Here is a 27568-nt window from a genome sequence, read left to right on the forward strand (position 1 = left end):
TGAAGCTAAGCAATAACATGTAAAATGGTCAGTTAACATTTGTAAAAAATATACGGCTGGTCGTCATTGTCTAAAATTGTGCCTGCGTATGAGCGGAAAATATATATTTTCCTTTCTTCAATATACAGTTTACAAAAAGAATAGAAGGTGCAGGTCAGTTTGGTGTGATTGTTCATCACATGGACAGGCAGGGAGGGCATATTCAGAGTGGGTGTCAGTGAGGTAACCTAGCATCAGCAGGATTAGCGGCCACATGCATCAATGTTGCCGTTTGCAAATCCTTAATTGCGAAAATTAGGGAATCGCAATTAAGAATTCGCAAACGGCAATGCATGATTAATTTGCATTTTTTTTAGCGATTTCTTATTTTTCCTTAATTGTGATTCACAATTTGCGAATCGCAATTAAGGAAAACCCTTCCCATTGATTCCTATGGGCCAAGAGGCCCATAGGAATCAATAGGAAGGCATTTACAATTTGCGATTTTCAATTTGCGAATCGCAAATTGAAAATGCAATTTCAAGGGTGCAGGGCGGGTCCAAAGAACCCCTCCCTGCACCCCTGAAAATAAACTTAAGTGCAATTTACACACACACATGTCCCAAGGACATGTGTGTGTGTAAAATGCAACTTTCAAAAATGCATTTTTGTGCATGTTTGTAGATTTTCGGTAAATTAGCATGAGGTTCAACCTCATGCTAATTTAGCACTTCCAAACAGCTAAATCGCAATTTAAAAATGATCATGCATTGCATTTAAGAAATCTGAAATTGCGATTTCTGAAATGCGATCGCAATTTTAGAAAACGCAACATGATTGCGATTCCTAAAATTGCGAAATACATGATGCATTCCAATTTTGATAATTGCATTCGCAAACGGCCGAAAATTGCGATTCGCACCGTTTGCGAATGCAATTACCGTTGATGCATGTGCCCGATAGTTAATTCGGATCCTTTTAATCTCCAGCCTTTCTCTTCCCATCTCAACCAAGAGTATTCCCTTTAATTTGACCCTAGAAATAGTCGAACAGCTAGAATGAATCTCAAATTGGTCCTGGAGACCGATGGTCTTCAAGGTACATCTATGGTGAAATCATATAATCTTATGTACTTGATCAAGTTTTAGGCAGTCTCTCAGGATGTCCTTGGTAGGGTTTACCATTACCCTTTTCCACAGTGATAAGCATAGCAAGATCGGTGCTATGCGGACGTAGTCCGCGCGATGCAAGGTACGTCCAGCTCGATGTGGCAATTATTCAGTTTGGTCTCTAATAAGGAAACATTGGAATTCCTTCCAATTGATAAGATGAAACAAGCTGGCTGTAAGTATAGTCTCACAGTCTTAATAGATATTGCAGATAAGATCAATGTAAAGCTATTACATGGTCATTTGCAAGAAAAGGTCGGTAACACAGCCCCATACATTTATCTCAAACGTATTAGATGCTAATTATCAATATAAATAGCATAACTTAGCTTAACACACAATGCATAAAATAGCAAGCATGCTTTTTAAACCGTGCACTTTATTGAACTCATAATAAAATCAACCACTGTTTAAATGGGGTTTATTCCATTTTAGTATTTCTCCTAAACGTAACATCCTGAATTCTAAAATTTGGATCTTTGGTATGGAAAATTATTCAAATTAGATACTGAGGGCCATTGTTTAGAACTAGCAACGGAGTATATCTTAAATAAATGGAGTTTGATGTGATAATGTCTTCGAAGCTGTAGAGAAGACTTTGTGGAGAGCATGACCTACCATGGAAAGGCTCTTCACATTCGGTAGTGTAAAAAATCGATTTATTTTTACATGCCCCCTCCCCCTTGTATTTGCTCTGGGCATCTGATATTTTGCCCTCTGCAGTGACTGTACCCTGCTGGCCAGGACCGGCCACATAGGAGTAGTTTAAAGACAGGTATTTCAGTTTCAAAAATGCTTTAGCTGTTTCTTTGGCAAGGCAGTAGTCTCTGACCATGTCCCCAGAGCAGTGGTAGGAAACCAGAGTGAAAGATTTAGTCATCACAAGCACTTCTAAAACATACCTAAATGCAGTTACAATAGAATGATTCCAGACTACACATTTTCCAGGCAGAACATGTGTGCTAGTATATAACATTTAATATGTCATTTTGTTTGCAAACTTTGACTGAAAATATTATTAAAATCAGCTTTGTGACATAGGGTAATTTACCCTGAAAATGGCAGTTATAAATCCCTGTTACATAATTTACTTTATATTAGCTGAAATATATGAGTCAGTCAGTCAGTCAAAACTCTTTATTTCGATTACTTAAAATCATAAAAGAAGCAGCAATATTAGCATACAATTTAGACAAAAATGTGTAAAAATAGGTACAGATAAAATACATACAATTGTAAAAATTTCATATATGTACAATACTAAACAATCATGAATCTAAAAAACAACCAATTTAAACAACTAGTTTCACCATCTGGTGTATGAAATACTTTTCACCTGATCATACGAGTAGTTCATTTCAATGGGAAACGCGTATATGTGGAAGTACAGTCATTGTTAACAATTCGATGATCCTCAGTTGCTCATTATGCAATACAGCTGGAAGGGATCTCCAGAAGCCTTCGCATTGGATACCGGCAGCTGATTAGAATCTCTCTGAAATGTCATAAGGTGAACCCTTCTAATCCGTGAGAATTGGGGCTGTTAAATTCCAAAGAACGTAACAGTAGTCTCAGTCAGAACTGAGCATCATAACGCTTTTTTTAATCTGTAGAAGAGCACTCCCATTATTTTACTCCCAATATCAATTTATAAAAACTTTTTGATCATCATTCTGAAGGGTTGCTTCCTTGCCTCTGTTTCCTCAGTCATTATCTCCAGGAGCTCATGTGCCATCAATTCATCAATTTTTATTTGCAGAATTTTATAAACATGAATAAGTAAATGTACAAATTAAAACAATAATTTTTAAACAACAAGCCATGCAACTATTTCTTAAGAGCCCATGTTCTTCAGTTTCCTATAGGAGGCATATTTACGAAAGAGAAATAAAACAATAACTCTCTTACTTTACATGTCTGCCATTTATAAAATATTTAGTCTTTCTTCTATTTTCTTACTTTATACTATTGGCGCATTTTGGTCACTTACATTTTTTAGGCCACCAAACGACAAGTAGACATGGACATATTACACCAAAATACTTGACTTGTTAACTTATCTCCCCATGCTACATTTGGGGTTCCGTCTTTTGAATTCAAAGTGTAGGGTACCTGTGGTGTGGGTTACCCGTAACAATAAGGGGATTGTTCACAAAACGCTCCTCTTGCTCTTTGGGCGAACAAAAGGGTTAGGAATGACATCTAACATAGATAGAGACAAAGGACCAACACTCTGAATTCATAATGGAAGTATACTTTTTAATGAAAATAGGGGGTAGTGATGTAGTGTAGTTCCTATTATCCCAATAGGCTCTGCGCATTGGAATAATACCTTCAATAGTATAGGCCTAGACCAGACGTTAACTAGGTCTTCTATTGTCGATATTAGACTTAAAGTTTTGGGTTTGCCAGCTAGCTCAGAGTTCACTAGAAACTTTCTCGAATAGGCAAGGAGGAGTTGAACCTCCCTGGATAGACAAGAAGGGCTTTAGTTTCTGACAACCATAGAACATGACAACTTTGCTCTCCCCTAATCAAGAGTGTATCTCTAGAGTCGTGTGAAAACAAAAGACAACTTATTTTACTCAGTCAGTACGTGCATTCTTAGTTTTACCAGATTGTAGAGAAAAGGAAGAGACGGGCGTGTTCAATAAAAGATGTTATTTATTGATCAGTCTCTTTTCTCATACAAGAGAAATGGATCGATATTATCGCAATACTTATGGTTAAGTAAAGTGCATACAATAAAAGCAGAAGTATAAAATAATACTGTAAAAACATTTATATGGTTTCTAAGCCATAAGGTGGTTTAAAATGGATAAAATAGATACATACACATATACATTTGACTAATCGTACTCGACTGGTGTTTCTAACTACGCCTACCCCGGTGTACCTGACCTAAGCCTAATACGTGGGCGGGAATAGAAAGTAGCAGTTTAAGTTAAGTTTGTTTTGCCAAGTGACTGACTCAAGAATTCTCTGCAAGGGGTTATTCAGTTCTGTACCTTGAATCTAGGATGAATGAGGGATGGTATCTCTCGTCTCTGGTCTCGATATTCCAGGCTGCCTGCGAGGGCTACCCGGAAGCGCCGGAGCTGGATTTCTCGGCAGGAGAAAGCAGCGTCTCGTTCTCAGCGCGTCAGGAAGGCGGGGCTGCGCCAGCGGGGTCTGCTCTGCTCTGGGCTTCGGCAAGTCTGGCTGCTCCGATCTCGTCACCACCGCGTGTGTTTGCTTAAGGCAATACCGGTAATATTTATACCTGTAAGGTGCCGAGATTGACGTAAGGATGGACATAGATACGTCAATAAGGATGTCATACGACTTGGTCGTTAGCACATTCTTTTGCTGAAGTTCTCGATGAAATCAAAACAATGGCCGCAGGGTTTTTCCCAGGTTGTCATAGGTTTGATTTGTTTTGAGAACTCCGTATGCCTTATCAGGGGCTGGAGGAATATCGCTTGTCTAATTAGATGGCAAGCGTTATGACCTAATCAGATAACACGTTTCTGTGCCGTAGTGTGGCTTAATTAGATAACGGTTTCTGCATCATGGGATGGCTGCTAGTTAACTTGTTAACCAGAACAGGGTCAGGAATAGGGGGATCGATACAGAACCTATAAGAATACATCACACCCACTCCACGCTAACTATGGCCATGTTTACGAATCTAGGCATAGTAAAACATACTGTAGAGTATCGTGTATACCTTACCACCCCAAAATACATATAATGCATTTCGAATAATGAAATATACGGAAAAAAATATTCACATGTACTATATGCACTCAAGCTGTAGAATAATGCTAAAGTAATTACGCATATGTATACATTATTGCTAATTGGTATATGAGAATTTACACATGAAATGGCTCTTAATACAGAAGAAAAAAGGTTCGAGACCATTTCATCACAGAATAAAAATAATTATGAACATACCAGCGGGCAGCTAATGTCTATAAAGGTTCTAAAAATAGAAATTTTAGTTCTCTAAGAATAGTTCTTACTTTAAGCAGAAGATAAGTGTCCCGAAAAATCGTAAAAATATTTTGGGGCTGCTGAAAAAATCGCTGTCCGTGAACTGGAGGGAAAATTGTTCATGTAATTTTATCATTAAAGTTGAAGGCCAAATTCAGGGTGTTTGGAACGCCGTGTGCTAGCTTGCTCAAAAGTCTCTATTTCTGCTCTGGTGAGAACATCATATCATTTAGACTGTCGAAAAAGCTGTCAACAGCTTCCTGGGAGAGTTCCACTAACTCGGAAAAAGGTGTAACCATGCATTCGTGCGCATGATTGTCTCCATTGACGTTTTGATTAGGATTGCTGACATAAGGTCGTACCTGATCGATGCTGCTTTCATCTTGAACTTCACTACCCCTAAATCGTAGTGGTGAAGTTTCCACGAATGCCGTCATCAGGATTGGTAGCCGTTGAGGGCAGCACAAAGCATGAGCCGTTATTGGACTCAACAATGTTTCTGCATCCATTGGCGCATCTGATTGTAGCGTCAGACAGGTGTCCAACACGCATTCTTCTCCGCACAGCAGGCACCTTAATACAGGTAAAACACATCGATGCAACATTGGTCGAAATGAAAGAAACCAAGTCATGTTCAGGTCTCTAAGCCGGGATAGTCCCAGGATTTTTGATATCCGGTCCCGGTATCCAATGGCTCGGATTGTTTCTTCCCTTGTCGCAGGTGTTTTGTCTGTGACATGGTTTGCCATAACGAAATATTAGGACCAAGAATAGGATTCCTGCAATTAGTCCCAAAATGAGGGGAAGTCCGCCAAAAATCGAATGGACGAAATCTGGAAAAATACCCAGTATGGCTTTGAATGGTGTTAATGCCATCGAAAATACTGTCTTAAATACTTTTGAGACTCCACTGGTATCAGAAATATTTAAGATTTCATTCAGGATTTCCGCGAAATGTATGGGGGAATTAGTTGATAACAATGAGTGAATCTCTGCAGTCGTCCTTGCGACTAGGAGATCATACATTTCTTTTGATGACGTGAGTCTGGTCGGTGTCTGAAGAAGCACTGTTTTCATTCTGCTTAAAGTATCTATTCGAATAGAAGTAATTTTCAAGTTAGGCCATGCCCTTGCCTCCCTGTTTGGAAAGGAGCTGGGGAACAATAAGCGTCCACAGCACATGACCTTCGCAGTCGTAGTTACGAGATAAGGAGTCCCGGGCATAAGACTACAACATCTGCGATCCACAATTAGAATGTAACTCCCGTTATAGAGTCTTTTAAGGAATGGTTCTATCTCTGTTGCAGGTGCGCCTAGCTGGTGACATGAAAGGTTATTTGAGTTCCCTTCACAGGCTCCATGCAAACTAATTCCATTACACAGAAGTGTACCGCTTAGTGACGTCGCACAATTATTGCCACTAAGAAACACTTTCTGTCCTTTATTACTGACACATGCATGTGAATAGGGCAAGTTCCATGTTGTCTTAATGTACCCTTTTCCCAATTTTTCGTACATGCCAGCCTGTATATATTTTTGGCAGTATTGAAACCTGAAGGTTGATATTGGAATATTAATTATCCCATGTATTATCCATTCACTGACAGGTCGTTCTGACATTGTCACTGGTAATCTCTCGAGTTTCTCAATGCTCAGGATTGTATAATCAGCACCCTTTTGTGCCATACTGATTTGTTTATCAGTAAGGTTAAAGATATTGAATAGTGACGTTGTGTTGATTAAACGCCAAGGCACATAGCCTGAACGCAGATTTTGTAACATCCAGCCAAGCTGTACAATAGAACGCAATTGAGACTGACCGTGTTGTAACAACAGTAAGTCTTGCGATATTATGTCGATTGCTGAAGACACAATGCTGTCCAAAGAAAAAATTCTGGAGGACAGAGTCATTAACCCATTGTCCACTACAGAAAGTGATTTTTCCAAATTAATACGGTCAATTTCCCATATACTTTCCGCTGTCTCAATTTGAGTTACCTTCCAGGCCTCATTGTAAGCTGCATATACAGAGGCTGCTATGATGCGTTTTTGACGCTGTTTGCGCGGTCCCATAATGAAATCACGCAAGTCAGCACCATCAGTAAGTAAAGTTAGGTGTTGCTTAATTTCTGTCAGTGTGGAAGTTTGTAGCCATTGAATGCATAATTTGCCCACACTGTAAGTGGTTATTATCCCTGGGTGTTGTCTTTGGGAATATCTAGGGTCTGGCCTGGTCAATTTGAACCCCTGTTTTTTGTTCAGGAATCTGTCTTGACAGTTATTAGTATCTGTGGGCCAGATCAACCACTGTTTCCAATCAGGATGTGTTCTGTTTTGGTTTAATATATAGTTTACGTCTATCTCTTCATCTGTACAGCTATTGCTGTCCATTGTTGGCTTTGGAATAGACGGTTTATTTAAGTCTTTGATTTTGGCTAAGCCAAGACAGGTGGTTTGTTGAACAGTGTCATTTAAAAATATAATTTGTTCTGGGATCATGCAGGCTCTAAACAATGATTCTATACCTTGTACTTGCCATTCTTTTGTACCCCAAACACTTTTAACTTCAACATTTTTGTCCCAATAATCAAAACCAAAAGTATTCATTTGTTCAAAAAATGAGTCTGAATATACCAACTTCGTGTTTGTTAGCATGGTCTTTGTCCCTGTCTTATTTGACAATTTGAAATAAAATGTTTCAGCATTACTTGTGTTGAACCCTGAAAAGTATGAATATTTGTCGTAAAAGGTTCTTGAGCTTCCTTTTGGAGGGGTTGCACAATGTTCCCATTGATTATAATTTAAAACATTTCTAGGTTGTGCAGATTTATGTAGAAAATGGTTACCATAGTGGTTGTAACAGTACATACTATCATAATTAGTCGAACCCTGCAAATAATCATGTTTGGTAAATTTAGCAGACATCACTAAGTCAGACATCATATTATTTATACTTTCAAAGTCCCAATCATCAGCAAATGAGCTTGTTTTTACAAAGTCACTCAACGAGATCTTAATTTGGTGTGGATATTTCAGGATCTCAACCGGACCATAAATTTCGTAGTCAGTATTGTCCCATGCTACCCCACTCGGTATAGGATTGGCTGTGAAGTTGACTGAAGAAAGTTCTCTTTTCTCGACGTGTGAAGATGTGTGTGGCTTGAGGATCAAGTTGATTTTCTGACTTGCTGTGTCCATTTTAGCATATTTTCCCTCAATGAAGCGTCCCAAAGTTAGTACCATGATGAGCCAAAGTATGAGGATAAATGCACCAAAGCCCACCCAAAATTCAATCCATGGAGAAATCAGATATGTTTCTTTCAGTTGTTTCAAAAGTTCTTTAGCTTTATCTTTAAAGGTTTTTGATGATGGCTGTGTTTTTGATTCAGCGAAGCCTTCGGAGGAATCATCGAAGTTTATGAAGTAGCCGGATGCAGTTCTGTCAATTGTTCCAATTGCTTCAGGATTACTGTTTCTTGCATATTCGTTTGTTACCTCATTGTAGGTTGGTGTGTCTCTACTAAATGTTTTTATTTGGGTTTTCAGAGGTTTAAGTTCCAATGCATTGTTGCATAGTCCTTGTTGTTCTTCTGTAGGCGTTTCGAATGTGATTAGCCTCTTAGTTTGGACCTCTGTATTGGTAGCAAATCTTGGTGTTCTACTACTTATCGGGAGTCCACTTGGCCTACTGTTTGTTATCGGCCACATGATTGTGGTTTTACCAGGTCGATGGATACAACTCGGTTCTCCTTTTTACCAGCAAGCGACGGTAGTACAACTGATCTTGTCCCGTTGATAGACAAGACAGGAACTGCTTTTCTGTAAGAAGGCCCAAATTCCTTCTTTACCGCGATCTTTTCTCTGACTAGATCCCCGACTTTTGGAATCCAGACAGGTCTTGCTGGGACAGGTGGTGGTTCTTCAGTGGTTGTTGGCTGCTGTTTCAACTTTATGTTGCTCAGGTCTTTTCTTATTTTGTTTAAGTCCTGCAAAATAGCCAAACGATCTTTGATATCAAAGCTTTTTTCCTTTACCACTGAAGTCTGACTGTCAAGATCTAAGACTAACATCCTAGTTCCAAACAATAATTCGTACGGACTGAATCCCTTCAGAGAATTTCTTGGCAGGTTATTTAGACTACGTTGGACACTTATTAGATGTTTGACCCACCCAGCTCCCGAACCTAATACCTTTGCTGTTATAGATTGCTTTATGTCACGGTTTTTTCTTTCTACAATTCCGTTCCCCTCAGGGTGAAATGGACAAGAGTACCGCAATGCAATGCCCATGCTGGTCATGGCCTCCTTATAAGCTCGAGAGCTAAAAGCAGGACCCTGGTCAGAATGAAGCATGCCAATTGCGTATGTGCCGATTAAGACCCGCAAATCTTTTATAACAGTTCTGGCGTCAGCCGAGCGCTGGGGCCACATCCATATGAATCTCGTGCATGAATCCACTGCGACCAGGATATATTTATAGTTACCATCCCTTTGTAAGGGACCACAGTGGTCCAGATAGACACAGGCTAATGGTTTATCTGAGATTAGAAGGGGCGTCTGCGCTGGTCGTCTCACCGTTGATACTTTCATTCTTTGACATATTTCACATTCTAAAACATAGTTCCTTGTTTGTCTTCTCATTTGTGGCCACCAGTATCTCTGTTTTAACAATGATACTGTGGCTGAGACGCCAGCATGTACAGAAGCGAGCCCTTCGTGTGCCGCTATTATTAGTCCTAACCTATGTTCCATGTTTGGAATTGCCCTATCCCCCACTCCAGGGATTTGAGCAAAAGGAACATTGTTTGCATCAGTTATGTATGAGTATTTTACTGGAAAGCCTTTCGGGAGTGTTTCTATCGAATCCTTTTCTGTAGCGCTGACAGCCTGTAATATTTCGCTGTCTATTTTTGTTTTTGACCGTGTGATGGCAGCTACGGAAGCCGTTTGCACAGCTGCCTTCGCGGCCTCATCAGCCAATGAATTCCCTGCAACGTGAACGCCATCACGTTGATGACTCAGTGTATGTATCACGTGAGTCTTTGGTAGTTCTTTTTGTAAAAGAACTACTTGTTCCCAGAGCATTTTATGCTTGATTGTGCCTCCTTTTGCATCCTTGAAACCATTCTGAAGCCAGATCTGCAAGTATTCATTGTAAGACTGAACGCAATAATACGAATCGCACACTATGAGTGTGGGGAATTCTCGATCGGTATTTTCAAGCGCCATCTTGAATGCTATCAGTTCAGCTCGCTGAGCTGTACAGTCTCCCAGAGATTGTGTTTTGGTGATAGCTGGTTTAAATTTTCCTTCGTGCCAGCGACCTTTAACAATCGCGCACGCAGCACTGTAAGCTTGTTTACCCCCCACTGCGGGTTGTGCTGATCTGTCTGTATATATTATACAGCCGTAATAATCTAGAGGCAGAATTTCGGTCGGCGGAGGACATTCGAATTCGTATTGGAGAAATTCTTGTGTTTTTAAATTGGGATCAAATTCGTATACCACGTCTGTTGCAGCAAGAGAATTAGCCCACTGTATCCACCTTGGATGTAGTGCTTTGGCATTCGGAATGCTTGCCTTTGTTACCGCCTCCAAGGCTGGTATCGGTGTCACGATTATTATTCGTTTACCTTGTGCCAGGGCTCGTTCTTTTGCTATAGCTGTCTGTGTTGCAGTAAGAATTTTTTCCGTTGGGCTAAATTTCATTTCAGCTTTAGTGTATAAGTGTGATTTGAATGCAATTGGTACCTTTTCTCCCTCGTTAGAGGTCAGGTATGTGAATCTGCATCTTCCCGGGATGACTCGAATCACAAGATTGCGTGTGTTATCACGTGTTTCTAATTTTGTTTTAATTAACATGTCTGTTTGTAAGGATCTCAAAATTTCTGTGTGTTTTTGAGTCCAATTTGTTCTTTTAAAATCTGGTTTTATTAGATCATAAAGGGGCTTGACCCTTTCTGCGTAATTTGCAATGTATGTTCTTCCGAAATTTAGGAAGCCTAGAATTGACTGTAAGTTTTTTAGTGTTCTAGGTGCTTGGAGTACGGCACATTTCTCTAGGAAATTGTCAGCCAGGCTTTTGCCTTCACTTGATAATTCATATCCTAAGAACAGGACTGTTAGATGGGCAATTCTAGATTTTTTAAAGTTGAATTTGTAACCCTCTGCTGCGAACCCAAGTATTATGGTGTTCACTCTCTTCAAGTGAGTATCCAAGTCATCATCTGTTAGGTATATGTCGTCGACATACGATAATGCTTCGTCATCATATGTTTGTAGTAACTCTGTTACTCTCGCTGAGAATAATCCTGGGCTGTTCTTGAACCCTTGGGGTAACCGACAGAATTGTTTTTGAGCGCCATTTATTGAGAACGCAGACAAATATCTGCTCTCTGGTGCTATATTTTGACAAAAGAATCCATTAGAGATGTCTAATGTTGTTTTGTATTTTTTGCGCACTATGTTATTCATTAGTGCTGCACTATGCGAGTTTTGCACTGCAAAGGTTTTGCAACATGAGTTAAGGTGTCTGTAATCCAAAACTAGACGATATTAATTGTCTGGTTTGGAGACAGGAAACAAAGGGTTGTTCATTTGTGAGGTGCAAGTTTCAATCACCCCCTGGTATTCTAATTGATCTAGTATTTCTTTTACCTGTTTTTTAGCTTCTTGCTTAATTGGGTACTGTCTTTGTGCAGTAGGTTGTGTTTTTAACTGGATTTTGTGAGGAGGAGAATCCTCATCCCATCCTACGTGATTTTTATATAAAGCAGGAGCTTGAGCTACTGCCCACTTTCTAGCAAGTGTATATTTTTTATGAATTGGGATATGATTTGAGAAGGCAGGCATAATTATTTCTTCGCCATGAGGGCAGTCCCTGACAAACTCTGGTGGCCAGTCTTTTTCAGCTAGAAGGATGTCATAGCCCTTGGAGAGATTATCCCAAAATAGTCCCCTTATTTTTCTAGTCTTATCCCCTTCTATACGTAAAGTTATTTCATATATTTTGTGAGGTTTGCTAACTCTGGTGTCTGCAGCTTCCACTTGAAGGTATTCATTCGTGTCCACTGTCTCCAGATGATTCATAAGGACTTTGCGAGCTATGCTCACTTCTGCTGCGCTGTCTAGCATTGTCTGAGCCCATTCTCCGTTTTTCAGTTGTGTCCTCAGTATTCTCGGCATTGTTAACTACTTTAATACTGGCTACCTTCTTTTTTGGAAATTGTAATTTCTTATTTGGATGAGCAGGTTCCTTGTCTTTGGACTTGACGTGCCCTTCCCTGGGTTCCGATCGTCCTCTTCTTTCCGATTTCTGCGAGGAAGTCTGAAAAGATTGAGAGGGACGTGTATCAAAATCTTGATATCTATCCGGTTTCTTTATATTATCCCTATTTCTAAGGTTGTATTTTTTCACAGAGGGCTCACTTTGGGGAGACCTAGGTCCTTGGTCAGGAGATCTTTCTCTCCGCCGAGGAGACCTTCCTCTGGACTGGAATTTCTTTTCTTTTGGATTGGATTGTTTGTTTCCATCCCATTTCTTCTTTTGACTGTTTAGATTATTTTTAATAAATATTTTTTCAGGACTTTCAATCAGTTGGGGTTTTACTGGTATTCCACCTAAACTATCTCTACCTAGTTCCTCATAGGATTTTTCTATAATTCTGGCAATTTCAGCTGGTTGGTCTGCTATATCTGTTTCTTTTAACCTTTGGAGGATCGCCACGTTTGCTGCTTCTCCCTTTATATTGGCTAGTAATATAGCCAAGACCTGCTTGAAGTCTTTCAGTAATTTCATACCAAGAGTTAAAGCGGGTTCTGGACCGTATTCATCTTGAATTTGTTTTAGCACATCTGGTATTACCGAGATGGATGGAACACCATGCGTTTTTGTGTAAATGGAAGCAAAGACTGTACCCCAAGTGTCACAGTCCTCCACGTGTGGTGCGATTCCCATTGGAAGACAGATAGTCAGAATCCTGTGTTTATCCACAGGAGTGGTGTCTGGAAACACCGCCTCTATTTGGGTGATTTTTTGTGCTAACCAGAATGGTATTTGTTCCCTTTTAGCTGGTACTTTACCTAGGCAGGACTGTATGTTCTGTGGTGTAATTTTATTTGTGTTCCCCTGATGAGGGGTCAGCTGTGGAATTTTAATTGCTGGTTGGATTGTTGAAGTCCGCATTACATATTGGACTAATTGTCTATGTACTTTTATTAATTGTTTTAGTTGTATTAGAAGATCTGCTGCAGACATTCTTTCGATGTCTGGATGAGGTGTGTATCCGGCTAGGACCGGCCACGTTGCTCCTGGTCTACCTAATGGACCGAGCCTGGTGATGTGATTGTTGTGTTTTAGGGCGCCATTAAACAAGAGCGCGTGCTCTTGAAATTTAAGTGGTACTTCCACCTCCTCGAAATGAGTGTATTCATCAGGAGGTTCCTCTGTTTTGTAATAGTGGAAGTGCTTTGTTACAGCGTTCGCTGCTGGAAAGTGTATCCATGAATAGAATACCTCTGTCTGCCGATATTCGTGTGCCTCTATTACGAATATGACTGTGCCCCCTCTAGGTGTCAGTCCATTTTCTATAAGTTTTAAAGTTATAGATTTCCTTTTGTTGACCGGGATGAGTATTATATCCGGGTCTGCTTCTTGCATAGTATTATCAGCTGCTACGAGTTCAGCTGCTACTCTAGCTATCTCTCTTTCTTCTTCAGTGTCTGACATTCTACTGTCAGGAAGGTTTTTTGTTTGTTTGCAGATCAGGTTTCTTTGGAAACAAAGATTAGATGCACAATATTTTGGAACAGTGTATCCTTCAACGTTGACTAAACCAAGAACCATACATAGGAGTTTCTTCCTGCGAGGTTTGGCGGATATGACCTTTCACCCACTCCAGACGTCTTTGGAGTATTATGGGTAAAAAGGGGTCTGAGTGAAAAAGCACGACTGAGTTACTCTAATGTCTTGCGTTAGTTTTATCGCCTTTCCAAACGTTGGGCGCCATGTAGTGTAGTTCCTATTATCCCAATAGGCTCTGCGCATTGGAATAATACCTTCAATAGTATAGGCCTAGACCAGACGTTAACTAGGTCTTCTATTGTCGATATTAGACTTAAAGTTTTGGGTTTGCCAGCTAGCTCAGAGTTCACTAGAAACTTTCTCGAATAGGCAAGGAGGAGTTGAACCTCCCTGGATAGACAAGAAGGGATTTAGTTTCTGACAACCATAGAACTTGACAACTTTGCTCTCCCCTAATCAAGAGTGTATCTCTAGAGTCGTGTGAAAACAAAAGACAACTTATTTTACTCAGTCAGTACGTGCATTCTTAGTTTCACCAGATTGTAGAGAAAAGGAAGAGACGGGCGTGTTCAATAAAAGATGTTATTTATTGATCAGTCTCTTTTCTCATACAAGAGAAATGGATCGATATTATCGCAATACTTATGGTTAAGTAAAGTGCATACAATAAAAGCAGAAGTATAAAATAATACTGTAAAAACATTTATATGTGTAACGTCCTGAACGTCTCAGGATCGGTAAACAAACACGTTAATGAGGACGCAACCACTTGTGTATGCTTTGATACTTTAATAAAGGCTCAAAGAATACAAAGAGTAACCAAAAGATATAGTCACTGGAGGTCTCCAGTCCATCTACGTTACCAGCCCACAGCACGGATGATGGTCTTCACCGTCCTCTGCAAATACACCGATCCCGGCGTATGCCAACAGAGGACAGGAAACGAAATGGCCGGCAATGCCACTCGGTATGCTGTGCGGGGCTCGAAGAGTGATGGGGGGAAACGAGGAGACAGGGAAACACCCAGCCGGGGTCTCTACCTGAAGGGAGCAGCCGCTCAACCTCTTCCTCGGACTGCACCGGGACGCTGAGTCACCTCCGGGTGATGCGTCACCGATACCCAAATCACAACAAGGGGACAGAACCGAGAGCAGCAGCTCGATCGATCCTATGGACGCCCAAGCCTGTAACGCGGCAAACACCTCCTGGTGTGCGTTACAGCTGGTAGTCCTTGTATCTCGTGTCTGGCTGGGAGCTACGACTCCTACCAGCTCAAACACCCAAGCGCCTTGACTCAGCCGAGTCAGAGCGGAGCTCAATGGTTGTCCGGTAGAGCTTCCGGGTCAGTAACAGGTTGCAGTTGGACAAGACACGGCCCAGGGAGTAACGACTCAACCTACCTCCGTTCTTGTCTGTCTGGAGCACCAATCCGTAACGCTGCCCTTCACGAAGCAGGTACGTCGGTGAAAACACAATATCCGACAGCGTTGTACCTCCAGGTTCCTCCCTTTATAGGGCGTGTCTTCCTAGAGTTTATGTAACGTTTCTCCCGATTACATAAGGGCGTGGTTTCCTTGAGTTATGTAACGGCTCTCCCGATTACATAAGGGCGTGGTTTCCTTGAGTTATGTAACGGCTCTCCGATTTACATAACCTCTCAACCGCTAAGCATCCTGGGAGATGTAGTCCGTTTCCGCTCTCTCGCATGTCAGGAATCCTTGACAGTATGGTTTCTAAGCCATAAGGTGGTTTAAAATGGATAAAATAGATACATACACATATACATTTGACTAATCGTACTCGACTGGTGTTTCTAACTACGCCTACCCCGGTGTACCTGACCTAAGCCTAATACGTGGGCGGGAATAGAAAGTAGCAGTTTAAGTTAAGTTTGTTTTGCCAAGTGACTGACTCAAGAATTCTCTGCAAGGGGTTATTCAGTTCTGTACCTTGAATCTAGGATGAATGAGGGATGGTATCTCTCGTCTCTGGTCTCGATATTCCAGGCTGCCTGCGAGGGCTACCCGGAAGCGCCGGAGCTGGATTTCTCGGCAGGAGAAAGCAGCGTCTCGTTCTCAGCGTGTCAGGAAGGCGGGGCTGCGCCAGCGGGGTCTGCTCTGCTCTGGGCTTCGGCAAGTCTGGCTGCTCCGATCTCGTCACCACCGCGTGTGTTTGCTTAAGGCAATACCGGTAATATTTATACATGTAAGGTGCCGAGATTGACGTAAGGATGGACATAGATACGTCAATAAGGATGTCATACGACTTGGTCGTTCGCACATTCTTTTGCTGAAGTTCTCGATGAAATCAAAACAATGGCCGCAGGGTTTTTCCCAGGTTGTCATAGGTTTGATTTGTTTTGAGAACTCCGTATGCCTTATCAGGGGCTGGAGGAATATCGCTTGTCTAATTAGATGGCAAGCGTTATGACCTAATCAGATAACACGTTCCTGTGCCGTAGTGTGGCTTAATTAGATAACGGTTTCTGCATCATGGGATGGCTGCTAGTTAACTTGTTAACCAGAACAGGGTCAGGAATAGGGGGATCGATACAGAACCTATAAGAATACATCACAGTGACATAGGAGTGTGCTAGTCTCTGTATAAACATACGATATTCATCCTTAGTTGAGAAACGGTTGCATAGAATCTCTAGTACCTATATAAATACATAAAAGAGGGGTGTGAGAGTAAGTAACCCGCTTTCCCATTGGTGGATGGGGAAAAGAGATAGCTAAGGGGAGAAGGTTTCCTTTAAATCTCAGAGGGTTGATTTGGGGAGGCCAGTAGTCGGTTTGGGGCTGGGGTAGAGCGCTGCACAGTTGAGACAAGGGTTTCCCATTTCCTTTTGATGGCATACTGCTTTCTGCAGTGTAACCCATTGGTCTCCTAACATGCTTGGCGGCGTCGTAGGGACTTCAATAAATAAATGGTGTAAATATTCTGCAAATAAAGCTGTGAAAACACATTGAAATGTGAATGAAAAAAACATGCAGTGAAGTTTCCCGTTAGGCCGGAAATACATTCCTCGTTGGTTTCAGCTTTCCAATTTTAGCCGGAAGTCCTAATCATGGTAGCAGACTTTGTAAAGCTCCTTCAAACTTTGTTTACACCGTTGAGGGTTTTATTATTCTAGAAAGGTTCTAAATCTGCAGGCAAAAGCTTTCACAGGTGCCATGTATATTTCACATTCATTGATGGGTGAGTGATGGAGTGTGTCTAAATCTCAGTCAACTACTGGAATTACAATTTTCACATAGTATAATGCTGAACTCCATTCTCCTATGATTTCTTATACGTATTCTGTGGTCTTTATAACTTTTGATCCCTACAACTGATTTTATTCCTTTTAGGGCCAGAGCCCAGAAAACTAATTTGTGGTAGGCTGTGCTTGTCTTTCTGGAAAGGCAAAAGGGGGTATAGAAAAATGGTAAGAAAGAAAATGAGACGAGAATCATACCGAGAACCATCACACTGGAATCATAATATGGAAGATTTTTGGCATGCTGTGGTTCTGTCCCAGTTATAGCCTCTCTGGGATATCAGGCTAACATAATGACACACAAATTAGTAGTATAAGAAGTGAACTCCTGAATGGAACGAACAGGGAGTAGTACAGATCGCTGAGACTCCACTGTGACTATGTGTACCTGTTAACCAAGCTAGGCACGTGCATTATCATCACATTGATAGCCATTAATAAAGAGGAGACTCCAGTGATCTGAACCTGTGCCTACATACCTGTTAATGAATTAGGCACATACATTATCGTCATGCCATCAAGGTGGTATGCACCCATTGCCTTCCTTCATGCACACCTCTGTCTTTTGTTCTTTTAATTTGTGAACCTTTTTCTGATTTTAGTTGTCTTTTGCAGCTGGTGTACCTTTAGATCTGTTAGTATAGGGTGCAGTTCCAAATGTCTAATTCTTGTTTAAGTTTCCCTTTTGGAGGTCATTCTCGTTAGTGGCGCAATTCAGCTAAGCATTTGTGACTAAGTGCAGGGACTGTGCACTTTACACTCCAGGACTTCTAATATAATTTCTCTATTTTGCAGGTTCCAGACTTCCATGCTGCTGATCTAAATTCCATGAGAAATATGTAGTACCTTTGTGTACAGTAGCTGCCTCAGTGTCCAAGTGAGATAGAAAACAATGGAGCTGTCATCAATGTGTGGTTGTATAGAGTTGAAGCAGGAGCCAATTTCAACAGCTCTTGTTTTAGTGGAATGTCTCAAAGGCAAACAAGGCTTGAGAGGTAAGAATTGATTAAATAAGGGAAGCACGCAAGATAGCAGCTGATCTTGTGAAAACAGGAGTTGCACCAAAGATGGCTTCCAATACGGAAAGAACACTAATTTGTGTGAGATGCACAGTAACAACTAGCTTTAGCTCCATAGTTTACAGATTTCAAGGTAGGGCCAGGGGGCATAGTCATCGATAGGCACAGGTAATGAGGGCACCATTGTGGGCTCAGAGGCACGCTTAATGGGAACCCTAAGTGAGTGGAGAGGGGGCTGGATCCATGACAACAGAAGCTTGTACCATGGCATTATATTTTCAATTGTTGTAGATAAAGCTACGCAGGAACAGAACACTTCCATTAAGTTACAAGGGTATATTTATTTAAGAGGACAACTGAGCGGACCCCTCACCAGCTGACCAGACCATCAACTGACAAGAGTGGAACAATTAAGTACAAGCTAGGTATTGTTGTGTTTCTATCTAGGACCCTAATTCGATATTCCGGATTTATGCCCTTATGTGGTTATAATAAATAATATCCTTATAAAGGCATAAGAATCATATCCATATTTAGTAATAGCCCATGCAGTCCAAATACGGCAAGGCTACTCCCCTAGACTCCTAGAAAGTACAGCGCGTTCTTTAAACAAACCAAACCTCCAGCAACCTGGGAATTCCCCATGCTTTTGTTTTAATTTCTCCTAGAACTCCTGCGAGCACTGAAAGAACGGCCAGTTCTTAGTGACATCTTTTATTGACGTCCTATGTCCAACCTTATGTCCAACCCGGCATCTTTCAGGTATAAATATACCAACAGTTGCCTTAAGCAAACACACAGTGGTTTGCAGCAGAGCGGCTATCTACTTGCCCAAGAGCCCAGCTGATGCGAGAGCCCACGGAAGCCGCCCCTCCCTTTTGACGCACTGAGAGAGAAGCTGTCTTTTCACCTGCCGAGAAAATCCAGCTCCGGTGTTTCCAGATACCCTTGCGGTTTGCTGGGATATCGAGTCCTGAGAGAGAGATATAAGACCTCCTGTATTCTATTACCCAGGTACGGAGTTGACTAAACCCTTGAGAGAATTCTTGATTCAGATTCCTTGGCAAAAACCAACTTAACTTAAAACTGCTACTTACTTACTCCATCCCACGTATTAGGCTTAGGTCAGGTACACCGGGGTTAATCGTAGATTAGAAGCACCAGTTGAGTACGTTAGTTAATGTTTTTATGTATGTATATATTTTATCCATGTTAAAGTATCATATGGCTAAGAAACCATATCAATGCTTTTACAGTATTATTTCATAATACTCCTTTTACTGTACGCACTTTACTTTATGATAAGTATTGCAATTATGGCAGTTCATTTCTCTTGCATGAGAAAGAAGATTGCTCAATAAATAACAACTTTTATTGAAAACGCCAGTCTCTCTATTTCTCTGCACTCTGGTGAAACTAAGTATGCACGATTGACTGAGTGAAATAACTGTCTATTGTTTTCACACGACTCTAGAGATACACTCTTTATGCTGAGGGAGCAAAGTTGTCATGTTTATGCGGTTGTCAGAAGCTAATCCCTTCTTGTCTAAAGCAGGAGAGTTAACTATTTCCTGAACATTCGAGAAAGTTTCTAGTGACCTCTGAGCTAGCTGGCAAAACTAATTAAGTCTAATATAGTCAGTAGAGACCTAGTCGACCTCAGTCCTATGTCTACACTGCTGTTTATATTATTCCAATGCGCAGAGCCTATTGGGAATATAGGAACTACGCTACATGGCGCCCAACGTTTGGTAAGGCGATAATCTAACGCAAGACATTAGAGTAACTCAGAGGTGCTTTTTCACACAGACCCTTTTCCCGTAAAAACTCCAATAGACGTCTGGAGTGGGTAAAAGGTTAAAATCCGCCGGAACTTAGTAGGAAAAGATTCCTATGTATTAGTTTTTGGTTTAGTCAACGTTGAAGGATACAGTGTTCCAAAATATTATGCACCTAATCTTTGTTTCCTTGAAACTTGATCTGCAACAAAAACCTTTCTGTCAGTAAAATGGTGGAAAGTGACGATGAAGCGGAGAGAGATAGAATAGCAACTCAACTCCTAGCGGATGACGCAAGTCTCCAAGAAAATTACCCGAATGTTATACTCATTCCGGTCAACGTAAGAAGAACTATAACTCTTAAACTTATAGAAAATGGACTGACATCACTAGGTGGTACAGTCATATTCGTGGTAGAGGCCCATGAATATCGGCAGACAGAGGTATTCTATTCATGGATACACTTTCCAGCAGCAAACGCTGTAACAAAAGAATTCCACTATTACAAAATAGAGGAACCCCCGGATGAATACACTCCTTTCGAGGATGTTGAAATCCCACTAAATTACCAAGAGCACCTTCTCTGGTTTAAAGGCGCCCTAAAACATCAAAATCACATCACCAGGCACGGTCCACTAGGTAGACCAGGAGCCGCGTGGCCGGTTCTAGCCAGCTACACACCACGGCCCGACATTGAAAAAATGTCAAGCGAAGAACTCTTAGTTAAACTAATAGAATTAACAAAGGCATATAGAGAATTAGTTCAATTGGCTATGGATGATATAAAATATCTCCAGAAATTGAAAGAAACAGATATAGCAGAACAACCTTTTGAACTTGCCAGAATCATAGAAAAATCCTATGAAGAACTAGGAAGAGATAGTTTGGCTGGGAAACCAGTAAAACCCTAACTATGATACACGTCCCTCTCGATCTTTTCAGACTTTCTCACCTAAATCGGAAAGAAGAGGACGGTCAGAACACAAGGAAGAGCACGTCAAGTCCAAAGACAAGGAACCTGCTCATCAAAATAAAAAATTACAATTTCCAAGAAAGAAGATAGCCAGTATTAAAATAATAAAACATGCCGAGGATACTGAGGACACAACTGAAAAACGGAGAGTGGGCTCAGACAATGCTAGACAGCGCAGCAGAAGTGAAAATAGCTCGCAAGATCCTGATGAATCTTCTGGACACAGTGGACACGAATGAATACATTCAGGTGGAAACTGCAGATACCAGAGTTAGCAAACACTAACTTCAATGTAGCATTATGTACAACAAATTGTCATCCTGAAAATATGTATTGGTCATTTCGAATTTGAACAACTGATGCATTGTCAATTTCAACACAGTAGAAGCTGAAGTCCAAGTAAAGGGGGAGCATCTCTATGCTTCTTTTAACTTCACATATGGAGTGAGTGCTCTGAAGGTGGCACATAGCACAATCTGATGACGGCAAGTCATGGGTGACAAATATTGAGTGTAGTCAGCATCAAACAAATAGCATGCAACAGCAATGTATAACCAAAGCACAGAAGTTAAGTCGTTGAAGTCTACACATAATCAGCTGTTGCCATTTAATTTCTTAGCAAGAACTATTGGTGTATACAATTCAAATGCATAATCGTTTTTAAGTATATTACCCTTGAATACCCTAAGTTCTTCATTAATTAATTTTGCATCAACATTAGAGCAGTGTGCCCCTTATGCATTTTAGTTATTGTTGCCTCTTTAAAAATTATATTGTGGTTTAAATATTTAGGCAAAAACACCTTTTAACTAAACACTGGATATTTCTTTTCCCACCATGGTGCTTCTTCACCAATGTTCTCGTCCTCTATACCAAAAACTGATCTGACTGTTTGGGGTCAAGTCCCTTTGCTAAGGCCGTGGCATTAGAGACATGGCTTAGACCTTTGCATGGATTGTTCTATTCTTGAATTAAAAAGTAGACTCAAAATATACAGCTAAATATGCTTGTTAACATATGTCTTATTTTTTGCGTCTAAAGGATTTAAAGCCTTCTCCTTAAACATGGAAGAAAGCTCCTCCTTACCACCTCACTCCACCTCATCTTACTCCTGAACCAATTCACATGTGCATGGCTTTCCTCCATCATTAAAAGGTCCCCAGATTTCGCACCTACAGACACAATACAATTTCATTCACATAGATGTGGTCTGTATCTCCGATGCAGAGCCTTCTGTTGACCAGGCGCTCATCTTTCCGGTGCCCTGACCTGGGGTCTGTTAACCTATTATGTTTCTCGACAGTGCAACTGGGACCCCATGATCAGCTGATTTAACCACCAGCTTCCGCAGCCTTTTACATCTACTTGACCACCCATACTTGTCAGGTTGCTGTATTTATTCCTCTTTCTCTGGTCTTGGCACCTGTATAATGTTGTGGACTGATCACCTAATCACGCAGGTAAAGATGTATATGAATTCGGGGCATATTACCGAGTCGGGCAATATGTGATTATCGCCGCTAAGTGGCGAGAATTCTATCGCCCTATTAGCAAGCTGTCTCTAACAGCAGTTAGCGACAGCTTGTAGGCGACAGCGAACGGTTTGGGGCCCGCTTTGCATGTCAGCGATATTTATCGCTAATGACATGCAAAGTGGGCGTACCCAACCTGTTAGCGACTGAAAGCAGTCGCTAACATCGCTATCGCCTATTAGCAAGGCAGGCGTAGCGATGGAAATATTCGTGCTAAGCGCGAATATCTCCAAAAACTAACACCTGCTCAGACCAGTTCTTAGCCATTATATCCAATGGGAGTTGGCTATTATGGCTAAGTCCTCATTAGCGATAATGCATGAATATCGCTGGATTACCAACGATATTCACGCATTTCGCCGCTAACGCCGGATATGATATTGCTTTAGAGATAAACGTTGCTAATAGCACGTTATCTCTGCGATAATATCCGGTGATGCTTGGTGTTAAAAAAATACTCGCTAAGCCCATTTAGCGATAAATATCGCTAGTTGTTGGTAATATGCCCCTTAATTTCTGTACCTAGAATAATATTTCTGTGTAGGAGAGGACCCACCAGACAACTCACAAGAATAGATTCCTTGCCTTAGTCATATGATATGCTTTATTGCAGCTTCGTAAAGGCGTGTGCTTGTGAGTACCAACCAGAAACAAAGAAAGTGCTTAGGAGATTGTGCACAAAGTTAAAATATCCAGAGCACGTGTGAGGCACTGAATATGTTTCACAGGTACTAAAGATGACAGGCACATTCACATTTTAAGGCAGCATCAAATCACAGGGCATTACATCTTTCAAACCAAAAGCAATTTTCCTCTGCAAGATAATGCATTAAAGCTTGTTGCTAAAGATGCTGTTTATGAGGTTTTTAGCCAAGATCTAAGAGTCGTAAACTTCTTTGAAATATCATTGTAACATCAAGTACTGTTTTAAAACCCCGTCACTCTCTTCTACTTCTTTAATTCCTCTTTTTGAAGATACACACTTATTTTTAATTTCGAGTAGCTTGTAAGTTAATGCATTCTGTTTTTTAAATTCCTTTGCCTTTTAATTAATATATTTATTTATTATCTCTGCTTAATTATTTTGATCTGTCTCTCACACCCTTCATGTTCAATGGACAGAATATTGAGCTTGTCGAAGTATCAAGTAGAAGTAGAAAGCAAAGGTTTCTTTGTTGTGAGCGACCTAGAAGAACCCGGGTTCAGTAGGAGTTTTAGATCGGGGACTACCTCTGTTCTAACCCATCTCCCTTTAACAGAAGGGAAAGTTCATATTTATTAATGTTTCAGCATACAGCCATAACATGATAACAAAATACAGAATAAATTAAGCTAATTGAAATGCATAAGAATAAGATTTGATCAAATCATCGAAACAGCAATAAAACATCCACATGAAAAATGATTTCCAATATGCAATTAAGATTACACCTAGAGGTACCTACTGAAGGAAGGGGTTTATAAACAAGTAACAGTAATACATACTAAAAAAGAGGACAAATCGATATAACAGTTTGCCCAAGATAAACATCTCAGCTACACAAGAAAGCAGACTATCAAGGCAATCTTAATATTGTGAAAGCCAAGCGCTAGGCAAGCTCACTCTTGCTCTTTCCTCAGGCTAAGCCAGGCAAGCCAAGTATAAAAAGCGACAAAGCAGTCTACAGGCCGAGATGCATATACAAACCATTCAATTGAGCAGATAATCTCGTTAAGCAATACGATCGCTGTACAGAAATGTATACTAACGTTTTCCTCAAACTTAGTAAAGCAGACCATATACAAGAGGCTACAGTGGAAACAATGTCAGCATCGTCTGTCATATAACAAAATAATAAAGTATCATGATAAGATCATATTCCATGGTTCCTAAACAAGGGATGCAGCCAGGTCTGTCTTGGGCCAGACGTTTTTGTGCAAAAAAAGCTGAAAATGCAGTATTGTATCATTGCACCCCAATGTACATGTGCAATCAGGGAACAGGTGGGACCCATTTGGAGGGATAAACTCTGGTTGAAAAGATGAACAATCTAAAATGTATGTATAATATACACTTCATTTCTGGTTGTAACAAGTCTAAATATGGCACTTGGCTATGAGTATAATGCTCGAATTAGTAATGGTAGAGTTTATGCACCACTAGGTCTCCTTGACAGCTACAGTGCTCTTAGCATTTATTTGCATAGGATTCTGTGAAATCAGGTCTAAGCCCAAATAGCCAAGTCCCTTGCTTACATGCTTTCCCTAGCTACAGCCTTTTATGCATTTTAAAAACTAGACTGCTCTGTAGTACCGATCCACTTTCTGAAACCTACCTAGCAATTAGTTAATACCTGCTGCGCATGAACCCAACCCTGCACACAATTCAAGAGGGCCTTCCCAAATATTTTACCCATCCAAGAGGAAAATGGGCTTATAGTTTGCAGGGTCAGTGCACCTGACTTTTTCATGCGGAAGGAACAGTAAAGCAGATCGCCAAGACCATGGGAAACATTTTAACTGAAGTGCAACTTTGACCAGACTGCCTGCTCAGTATTCTGCATCTGCTAGAAAAAGGTAATATAGAACCATATCAGGGACAGTGGCTTTATTGGGCTTTTGCTGCCTTATTGCTCTCACTACCTCATGCAGGAAAATGTGCAAGCTGGTGGCACTGCTAACAACTGTACCATCTAGCGCACACCAAGCAGGGTTAGGGTCTTGTTTATCGAGATTTTTAAAGTCCCAATATGGTGTTCGATCTTTTGGTTACGCTTGTTATAGCAGAGCGAAAACATATTCCAGAACTGCTTGGCATTATTTGACTTTACAACGTCCAGTAATATATCCCCTTGTTTGTCCTTCTACTTTCTTTCTCATGAGCATTTTCATGTATTTGAGAATCTGGAAAAGCCATCAACCAAAGGCTCACCGAATTCTTGGAACAAAGCCACCAACTGGATGCTTCATAGTCAGGAGTCCAGGCCAACCACAGAACTAAGACCGCATTGTTTGCTGCCACAGACAACATCAGAAATCTCCTCGACCTCAGAGAAACTGTAGGCCTGATCCTCCATGACCTCTCGGCGGTGTTCAATACTGTCTTCCACAACACCCTTATCAACAGACTCTACAGCATTGGCATACAGCAAGACGCCCTCAAGTGGATTGCCTACTTACTTACAGGATGTACACAAAACAACTGGCTGCCACCCTTCACCTCCGCACCCAAGAACATTAAATGTGGCATACCCCAAGGATCATCCCTCAGGCCCACCTTGTTCAACACCTTCATGACTCCCTCACAGACATCATCAGAACCCATTGGCATCAACATAATCTACGCAGACAACACTCAACTAATCCTCTTGCTCAGCTAGCACTCCACTAACGCAAAACCAACTTCTCTAATGCCAGGACCAACGTAGCTAACTGGATGAGAGCTGCCTCAGACTGAACTCTGACAGGACAGAAGTGCCTGGGACCACAGGTGATGGTCAGCCAATGTTGGACCTACTCCCACACAAACAGACCAAGCTTGCAACCTGGGGATCATCGTCAACAGCCAACTGACCATGAAAAAACAAGTCTACGCAGTTGCCTCTTCCTCTTTCCATATACTTTGTATGGTCCACAGAATCTTCAGATATATCCCAATCAACAGCAGAAAGACTGTTAATTAATCCCTAGTCACAAGCCACCTCGACTATGACAATGCTCTCTTCACCAGCCTCTCCAGCCAGCTCCCCAGAAGACTCCAGACCATACAGAACACTGTAGCCAGATTCATCCTGGACCTCCCCAAACAGTCCCACATCAACTCCCACCTCAGAAACCTCAACTGGATCCCCATCCAGAAGAGATGCCATTACAAGGTCCTTATCCACTCCGAGAAAAGCCCCCATGATCAAGGACCATCCTACGTCAACCAACGACTGAACTTCCATCAACCCGCCAGACATCTGTGCTCCTCCTCACTCACCCTAGCACAAACCCACCGCATCTGGCGCAGCTGTAGGGGTGGCCCCTTCTTCCCCTACATCACCATCAAGACCTGTAATGATCTGTCCCTCCACCTTTGAACAGCACCTTCCCTGGAAGACTTCAGAAATGTACTCAAGACCAAGCTTTTTGGCAGAAACAGGGTCCCCTCAGCGCCCAGATACTCCTAAGGGTGACAGTGTTGTGCTTTATAAATGCTAATTGATTGCTTAATTGATACTCTCTTGTTAAAGAGAAGGGAAGGTGAAATCGCTATAGTCAGCTTTTTTTGCAGGAATTGGTTTCTCAGGATCTTAGAGAAGGCCATTATCTACTGTTTCCCTATTCTCATAAGGGGTCTATTACAATAGCGGGTGGATTGCCACCGCCCATATGGTGGTGGCAATCCGCCCGCCTTTTCTCCCCGCCCGTCTCCCATTTCCCCAGCCATATTATGATAGCGGGGGGAACAACTTGTTAGTGGTTTTAGGTATAGGTAATGCGGCGCCACTTAGAACGTTCACACAATATGTTTCTATGCACTAAATTTGTAACGGTGCTATAAGGTAAAGAGAACCACAAATCTTCTTTAGATCAGACTACTGCCTTCTAGGAACAAACCACTCCTTAGCACACGTAATACATATGATAAACTCAAGTGAGTAAGTGTTTTCACATGTTATCAAAATGATAAAATAGAAGGATAATTCTTTTTTCCTTCTTGTCTACTTTTATTCCTGTGTGGTTTTATTCAGGAGATTGTTTCACAGCCGACACTTGTTTCGTCGTAATGGGAATTCTTCCCACGACTTTCTCATGGCTAATTCCGGTTGTAATCTGTTGTTTTTATATGCGGTGATAATGCCAACCCGCATAGGGGTTCTCTGGGAGGCGTCTGTATCTTTGTATTCCTTATTGAGTAATGATGGCCTTTATATGGCTTCTTAGTTTGTAGATATAGCTTTCGCCGTTGTTCTGATTCTAAACTCGAATGTCTCCCGGTCTGCTCAATGCAAAGTACGCTCCGTTTTTTACGATTGCGATAGCGCAATTTCCCCAGCCGCATTACGATGGCAGAGGGAATCGCGCTCGGATTGTGGCGGACGCAAAGACCGT

This window comes from Lissotriton helveticus, chromosome 8 (assembly GCF_964261635.1).
Source record: "Lissotriton helveticus chromosome 8, aLisHel1.1, whole genome shotgun sequence".
NCBI classification, from domain to species: domain Eukaryota; kingdom Metazoa; phylum Chordata; class Amphibia; order Caudata; family Salamandridae; genus Lissotriton; species Lissotriton helveticus.